We start from the raw sequence: 7,142 nt of genomic DNA, 5'->3' as shown, positions 1-7,142 counted from the left end.
AAAGTCACTTTGTGCTGTCAACGTGAATTTAACAAGCGACATCATCTCCTGACTGAAGCAGACAGGCAGTCAAAAGGATAGACAGATTCGGAACCCGTGACACTGATAATATTTTAATGCGGCTGCCGAGAAGGTCGCGTCGGTGCCCTTCACGTTTACGTACATTTTATTATATATTGATCTGGCTGCTTTTGAATTTGAACCATGGAAAGAGGTAGAGAAGATGCTCTTGCAACATGACTTTGTCTTATTTGTCACAAAGCGCAACGTTGCACACATCGGCTCCTGCTGCACAAGCTTTGTCTCCCAGATTGAAATAGCAAAATCCAAGAAGAACTATCAGTTTAGATGAAACGCTGTTTGTTGAACATAGACACTAAGATGTGACAAGCTCCTGCTCTTCTTCTGTCATTCAACGAGTGTTTCCTCTCACAGCTTTTTGATTTGTGGGGTTATTATTTTAAAGCACTTCTCTGCAGCCGTTTGACTCTTCTGGATGACCCTTCGTGTCTTCCTGCCAGATTCTTCTCGGGTCTGCTGAGTCGGACACCGGGAGGAAGAAAGAAGTGCGGCTGACATTGACACGGACTGACAGATGCGGTGTGTGTGTGTTAGGGATTGTGTGTTAATGTGTGACAATGTGGACAATGTAACCTGCGATGACTTCTCTTGGGATGTATGCGCAAAGTTCCCCCCACGCAAACAGATCTTGTCAGGATAGAGAAATCAGGGGAATATTGTGCGGGGGCCTTTTACTGCTCCAATCCTCAGTTTTCGCTCAGTTTTCCTTTTGAATTACGGTCAGAGGGAGAGCGTGTGTTTGTGCTGGAAAAGCTTTGATCTTGCATTGCTCTTGGATTGAACTCATTTGAATGCATCGTTTGGTCTCCTTTTCTCACTTCTTCATCTGCAAGAATTCGTGCTGAAACATGGTGTTTATTGTTCCCCTGAGGCCTACAAAGACATTAGAAAACTTTTCATTGAACTGTATATGGTCATCTCTCCGTCTGTTCCCAAACTGTTTGTTTGCCCTTTTCTCTTCCGAAACGTATTCGTTCATCCTAGCGTTCTCGTCGGCTGACATCACAAATCTAAAATCCTACAAATCTCTGATGTAAGAATAACGGCGATATTTTTCTCCCCTTGTGCGCTGGTACTCTCCCGTAATTGAAGCAGATGCAACGTCTGATTTATTTAAACACAAACATCTCTTTGCAGTCTCTGCACGGTTGTGGGTCTGGTCTAGGACGCTTTGTTGTTGTTTTTGTGTTGATGTTCATTAGAATAATTAAGTGGGATGAGAAGTATGTGTCTGTGTGTGTGAATGAGACCGAGAGAGAAATTGCCCCCTGATTGAAGTGGAAGTCGCAGTACCTGGCAAACTGGCGCATTGCCAGAAAAAGCGCACGACAGTCTGGGCCCCAGCGGGGTCAGCGATGCCGACTACACTGAGAGTAATTTGCTCATTCCAGGGGCCAGGCGGCCATTTTAGAGTGCTGTCCAGACTGCAGAGAATATCCAAAGTCTGGTGGGGCCACAGCAGCTGCCATTCATGACAAATTACTGTTGTATTAAAGCCTGGACCAAAGAGGAGCATTGGTTGCTCTCAGCACGCTGGATTCTTGGCATATTTTGAAAAGACAGGGTACAAAAAGCAAGCGGCTAAAAGGGACCTCCGCCTTCTGTGTCGAAGCACTAAATTATTGTCATCACCCTGGCATCTTTAACTGTTGGAGACATTGAATGATTGTATTTGTACAGACTTCATCTGCGTGTGGCTGGTGGTCATTTTTTTCACTGTGAGAATGAAGCCTGTTATAACACCCATGTGGATTTTTTATTTTCAATTTTCTCCAGCGTACTAGCGCATCGCCAGGCTTTAAAGTATAAAGGGGGTGGAATCCTCATTTGAGTAGCAGAGGTTACTAATGGTTATATAGTACTACTTCTGTCCTATAATAAGTAGCTGTATGCAGCACACTCGAGAATTGATATCGGCGTACTCCACCTCACACAACACTGAGAAAGATTACGGTTTAATACATTACACATTTATTCATCCTGCAGGTATGGGTGGCCATGAATGGGTGGGTTTGTTTAAAACGTTGCTTTGACCTGTAAATCTACAACTTGTTTATTCCTCGTCGGATAAAAACAAAATGATGGATTATCCTGACCCATATAAACCATTTTCCAAGTGGAGGATGGAGTCCAGATGAAACATTGACCTCTTGGCCAGGACCTAAAGAAACATTTCCGTGCTCAGGAGACAGAGAGGTCAACAGATCTAGTTTAAGCGGTGTTGACCCCATGACCCCACTACGGGAAATCTTCCATGCGGCTGATTCATACAGAAGTGTTTTCTCTCTTACTTATTCTTTTCACTGTGTCCTGGTGTGTCTTCATGTCACATTCATTGGCAGAAATTAATTTCTTATTTTTGTCTTGTGTTCCAGTAACAATACTTGTGTCTTGTTTTAAGTAAAAATATCAAAAATTTCGCAAATAAACGCAATTACTTAAAAAGCAAAATGACTAAAAAGTTGTAGTAGTTTTCTAAACTGAGTGAACTGTACTAGAAAAAAGTAGAAACAATATCTTCCAACGAGGTTGAAATATTTTTTTTTAAATGTGCAAATTTAAATTTTTTTAAACATCATTTTTTTAAACAAGAATGACTATTTCAGGTAATTTAGTTTTTGAGATCATCTTCATTTTATGGATCACTTTTTTTAACCTTGTTTTTGTAAAAAAATTCAAACATGAGAGTTTTATTTTCTTAATTGTTTCTCACAGACACCAAAGATTGTCCTTTCAGATGAAGACCAAATCTCCCGTTTCTCTTTAAAAAGTGCTCAGATTTGCCAAGACACTCGAGGCAGAAGAGATTTTAATATGAACTCATATGAGTCTTCTCAAGATCAAACCATCTGAGCAATGCTACATACATTTAAATGACACCTCTGTACTTTTATTCTGACATCAATTGTCTTCTCTGGGTCAATTTAAAATTTCTCCAAAGGAATTTTAGGTGAAACATCAAAGAGACAAAGTTGACTTAACTTACTTTAAATGAAATCTAACAGAACTCCATTACGCCTCTTGTGCTATATAACAAACCTCTTCTCCCTCACGGCTCTCTCTCCCATCTACATTTCTCAAGGCATCTTGCCTTACTGCCTGTAACGCTTTTGTTCTCCCTCTCTTCTCCTTTATCTTCCCCAACCACACTCTCATTTATTCACACACCAAAAACAGATTACTGTAGTCTATTTGCCAGAGATCACGCAGGGCTCCCTCAACATGCTGCATCTATTTTTCTTGCGCTCATTGCAGACAGAGTTCTGCTCTCTTTTCCGCTGTAGCGGATGAATCGGTTCGACCAACCAAGAAAAAAAAGGAAAATAGTTTTGTCTGAGGATGCAGACATCCCCAGGGCATGGTTACATAAAATGAATTGAATTACGATTATAATTCATTCCATATGAAAGTTTTATGAAGCAGTTAAAGTGAGATGCAAATGCAGAGGTGATGTTTAAACCTTTATGCTTTCAAACCACATTTTTGGATGATTGTGTCTATAAAGCATAAATTCTTAAGCCCAAATGTTAAGTGCTCCGTCATTTGTTCGTGGGATAAAATCTGCTTAATAAATACAAGTAAATAACAGTTCACAGGTGGCTGACAGGGCAAGTTCTTGGTTATCGTATCATGTTTAAAACAAAAATTTCAAGTGTAAAACCTGTTAAAAATAAACAAATAAAACTACTACTAATGATAATAATTATTAATTGTATAATGGAATATACAAGCGGAAATGTAATATAGTCATTATTGTTAATATTATTAAAATACTTTTTCATGGTCTGCCTAACAGCAGTTTAGTGAAAATGATGTATAGATTTTTTTTAAACGATGATTTACTATTTCTGAAAGGAGAAACAAAATAACACATGGGTTCCTTTGTAGCCCAACTTTTAAATACATACAAAATCTGAAATGATTTAAAACCAGAATTTCTTTTACAGTGTCCTTGGCAAATATTAGATTTTCATCAGGTTCATTTTGCACTGTTTGCTTATTCATACGGCAGTGAATATTCCAAATCTTTGGCAAATAATCACATCTTTTAATTTAGAAATAATTGTTTATTTTTTCCCCACTGAGATTGAGTTCACATTTAACTTGTCCTCTCTTCAGTCATGCATAGAGTTTCTCTCCCCTTCTCTCTTATGATTTCTTGTAATGGTATTTGCATGAGAAATTAGATACCATCTTTCTAATTAAGCTCATAAGCATAGTCTCATTGCTCTTATCAATTCTGCTGTACATGAGTACAAAAGCCATACCAACATCAGTGGGGAGAAATCTCACAAAGCCGAACCCCATGCTTATCACTCATCTGATAACATAAATGTTGCATGACAAATGCAAACGTGTGTGGTTACTGAGAACAGTTGATACTTGCTTGGCTGAGTTTTATTTGCATGTTGCCTCTTCCAGGGCATATTATTTTTTAATTGTACACAAAATAGTGCTTTAAAACCCCCAGTGAGTAAGCTAGAGACCACAGGAAACTTCTAAAGATGTTAAGGTGGATGAGGATGAAAAGTTGTGAAAAAACAAACCTGAGATGGGCCACTTTTCCTACTCTGGCAAGCAGACATTTGTAAGGAAAAGGTCACCCATTAAATAAAAATGTCTTTGTTTACTTATCCTGGAGATTTTTCAAATCTGTCTACAGTTTATAGTTCTGATTAACACAGAAAAATATATTTGAAAGAATGTTTGTAACAAAGATGGAAAAATTGCTTTATAAATTTCTTTGTTCTGTTAAACACAAAAGAATATATTTTAAAGAATGCAGCAAACGGTTTTCTGGGGCACTTTTGACTGCCATTGTCATTTTTCCTAGTCAATGTGTCCTAGAACTGAAAATTACTAAAATTCTTACAAATATCTTTGTGTTCATCAGAAAAAAAATCATACAGATTTGAAACAACTCAAATATGTGTAAATGATGAAAGATTTATTTTTCTATTTTTGGATGAACTGTCCCAATAAATATATTTCCAATAACAATAATAGTTGTGGTTTTATTTAATAAAATAGCTGTTAATTATTCAAATAAAATACAGCATTTAATCTTAATTGGAGTAATGTACATGGACACTTTGGAAAAAAACTAAAAAAATATTGATGACTCATCTTGCATACATTCATTTTGTCCAATAAATCTTTAGAACAAGAATATTCATCTTTCTTAATGCTACCGACTTTTGACTAATAACATATGAGTAAGGTCTTAATGATGTTGCTGAGATTTGTGATATTTCAGAGGTAACCTGTTTATTTGGCAGACTGGTCAATAAATCAGTTTGAAATTTAGAGTAACAAAAATGCATCAAATTTTTAACAACTGCAACAGGAATGGCTTTAGAGTAAAAAAATACACAATCCTGTTATATTATTTCAAACAACCGATTTATTGTGAATTTTGTTGTGAAAAATCAATTTTACTGCTTTCATTTAAATTAAACAGAATTCATAATTTTGGTTATTTTGAATTAAACAGATAATGAGTGAAAATGTTCCTTCTATTTTCATTTGCTGTGATTTCACTGCGCTCATCAATAGCAATAAATGTTAAACAATAGAAATATAACAATTACCATAATTCTTGTGAATGGCCGTGCTGTAGATTTACAATTAAGTGAATTAAGTCATAAATGTTTACTTCATCTACCATGATGTAGTAAATAACAAACCAACCAAGAGAAGTGTTGCTCAGAGGCTGTTTTTCATAACTCATGGGACTTTAATTTCTCAGTTGTCTCATTTATTTAATCTGTTTATGTTTCTTCAAGTCCTCGGGAAAAATAAACAAACAATAATGACACAATTGTATACACACAGTTATGTATACAGCTTTACACTAAATGTGGATAACATACAGCTAAATTCAAAGTTGTTATAGAAATGTTTATTAGAGTTAAAAATGTTTGACATTTGATTGCAAACTTTGCTAGCTGAGCTGTCCATTTCATGTCGTAAATTCTAGTGCATACTGTATTTTTAGGATAAGGTGAAGACTCTGAAGAAAGTCAACATTTGCTTCTCATACTATGTCTTTACTGTCCTGGAGAAACAGTTGAGATTGTAAAGAGATCTCACGGGAAGGGAAATCTCATGAGTTATCTTTGCATGCAGCCTGCCGTTTCTCGCCTGAGAGAAAACTTACAGCGAGTTTCTTGTGCATCTATAAGAGGCCTTTGAGATATTAAGTGCCTCTTGAAAATGATGAATGTTAACAATGTGCAGTTTCACTTCACCGCCTAACAATATAAACAAAGTTCAGTTTAAATGGCCAGCAATAACGGAACCAATATAAACATGTCAAAGTGGTGATATGTTTTGTAGTCACCGTTCATTGTTTTATGCAAAATTCGACTGATAAGCAGCTGATAAGATGTTTTTTACGAAATCATTCTAAGAGAAGGCAAATTACTTTTGCAAACAACTTCACCCAAGATTGGATTATGACTAGATTATCATTATAATTATTTATTACTTCATTATATTTTTGTCTTCACGGGCGAATTTGCACCTGTCTGATTTTCTTCAGTGACCCATTTTACCCATAAACTGCGTTCTGTCATTAAACACGCTCAGTTCTTCACAGCCTTTCAAAACTATTAAAAATGAGCAATCTGTTTATCTACCACATCACTGACACTATTCTCTCAGTTTTCATTAATCTATTGAATAATGGAAAACGTAAGTCATCCATCACAAAGTGCCTTTTGCTTGTTTTGGTTAGGGCTGTGATTTGAATTCTCAACGTTTCATTACATGTTATCCAAAAATGATGCATTTCACACTGAAGGCAGCTTTATTCTGGCGAACCCTTCGAACAAATCGAAAACTGTGACCAGGCGAACATCGCTGTGTGTTATTTAAAAGATAGTGCTAGGTGACGAAAACATTTCACATGTTGCTTCTGAAATCATCATGGTCTCTGTTCAGCTCTGCTCAGCTCCCACTAGCATCTGTTGGTCTAGCCCCTGTAGTGCTCTACTGTTGTACTCTGTCTAATGTTAGCGGTCTGCCCGAGAGGAAGCATTCTGCGCTCATTAATAATA

The sequence above is a fragment of the Barbatula barbatula genome (assembly GCF_947034865.1).
Source record: "Barbatula barbatula genome assembly, chromosome: 16".
In the NCBI taxonomy this organism is placed as follows: domain Eukaryota; kingdom Metazoa; phylum Chordata; class Actinopteri; order Cypriniformes; family Nemacheilidae; genus Barbatula; species Barbatula barbatula.
This window is presented reverse-complemented; position numbering follows the sequence as displayed.